The sequence below is a fragment of the Echinops telfairi genome, unplaced genomic scaffold (assembly GCF_000313985.2).
Source record: "Echinops telfairi isolate 266 unplaced genomic scaffold, ASM31398v2 ScPeMD7_2291;HRSCAF=2852, whole genome shotgun sequence".
Classification (NCBI taxonomy): Eukaryota; Metazoa; Chordata; class Mammalia; order Afrosoricida; family Tenrecidae; genus Echinops; species Echinops telfairi.
The window spans coordinates 30,735,920-30,737,966 of NW_022106189.1; positions in this window are offsets into that span (position 1 = coordinate 30,735,920).

A 2,047-nucleotide genomic window follows, 5' to 3' on the forward strand; every position below is an offset into this window, starting at 1 on the left:
GCGGGATGACGCCCACCCCGCTCCAGGCCCCCCGGTGACATTGGGTTGGGGGCTTGCTGTTAGCGCGCCTCCGTGGTGGCATTTGTAAAGTGGGAAGACGCTGCCCCACCTCCCGGTCTGTCTGAGGGCTGGTTCCTTGAGATGGGGGACTGGGTGCCCTGGCGGGCCTCCAGGGCTCGGGGACATTTCTGTGACCGCAAACCACGGCTGCAACTGTGGCTCTGCAGCCTTGACGGGAGCTTCGTTGTCTTCGGTGGGGCAGAGGGAGCTTTCGGACTGCTGGCTTTGCCACTAGCCGCCGGACAGCTTCACCCAGACTCCACCAGGGCTGGAAAGCACCGGTCACCGCCAGGCTTTCGACTCCCTCCAAGAGTCAGCCTCAGAAGCCCACAGGGGCCCTTCTGCTCCATCCTATGGGGTCGCTATGAGTCAGCATCCAGGATAAGTTGGGGCTGTGGGTCCCCAGAGGCTCAGGAGGAAGAGCACCACCCCTCCCAGCTGCCCATTCATCCAGCGGGGGCCACTTGAGCTACATTCCTGCCTGGGAACTCTTCTGGCCTCACCTGAGAGGGTGGGGGTGTGGCATCCTTTACCCAGGAAGTCGCACTTCTCTGTTCCCACCTTTGTCCCACAGGGTCCACTCCACGGGGACTCAGGGCAGCTTCATCCGCTTGGCTTTGCTCTGTCAGACAGCTCACAGTCCATTTTACTTGTCTAGCCCCACGCTTTTTTTCTTCTCTTTGATTTTAGAATCTCACCCAAGTATCTTCCCCAGCAGAGCTGAGGCCACAGCGCTAATCTAACAGTTGCCTCCTCCCAGCCCCCAGCTCTGGGCAGAATCACTGTTGCAGGGAACCCCCAGCCAACTACAACCCTGACCCCTCCCCAAGGGCATTGGGTGACCTGGGTCTGTCCACTTGACCTGTCCACTTGGCCCTCACTCACACCACCATCACCGTCAGCCATGGGCCGCCCACACTCTCTGCCTTCCAGCTGTCCACACTGCTGCTCACAGGACTCATCTCTTCTGCAGAGAAAGGCTCCGCCCTGGCCCTGGGCCTGTTCCACCTGGCCCCAGCCACCTCTCCGGGCTCAATCCCCGGCTGCTCTCCCTCCCAGCCTCCACAGGCTCATCAGCGCTTGCCCGGAGAAATGCTTTCTGACTCCCTGCCCCTATCCTCACCAAACTCCTCCTTATCCAGTAGATCCTGGAAGACCTCTCTGCCAGCTCCCACACCTACCTCAATATGGGCCTCTGATGTAGTGATTAGTGATTGCACATTGGGCTGATGATTGCCCATCGGCAGCTTGAAACCACTAGCCACTCCCTGGGAGAAAGATGAGGCTTTCTACTCTCTGAAAAAGGTACAGTCCCGCCGGGGCAGTTCTGCCCTGTCCTGTTAGGGTCTCTACCGGGAGTCAGGATTGACTGAATTTGTTTGTTTGTATGTGGGGGGTGCACTTTGCCTTCCTGGTAGCCATCTCAGAGAGATGTGTTGATGAGAGCCTTTGATGAATGTTTGTCATGCTCCCCACTAGGCTGATTTCACAGGGCAGGGTGATGGGGAAGGGAGAGGCTTTTTAGTTCCCCCGGTGTCCCAGAGGAGTTTTTGAACAAAGGATGAATGCTTTCTTGATCCTGTCCTACCTGTTACGCTGTCAAGGTGCCCCCTCCCTCCCTCCCACCTCCACTCCCAGATCTGGTCTCTCTTCTTAGGACAAGTTGGGTCTTGTGTGGGGGAGACAGGCCACCACACCCAACCCAAAGTCTTAGATTTTGGCGAGGATGCCACTTCCTCCATGCCAGCTGACTGACTGACGGAGAAGCCCATGCCATCATGGGAAATCAACTCCAAAATATTTGAGGAGCGCAGGCCATTCAAATGAAAACATACTAGATTGTACTTTCTATCAGAAGAATGACAAGAGCCTGCGGACCAGGAAGCCAAGATGAGCCTAATGAGTCTTTTTATTTATTTATTTTTTTTTAAAGTTGAATCGCATATTTATTTTCTGATAACCCAACCGGACCCTGGTCCTGTGAGCA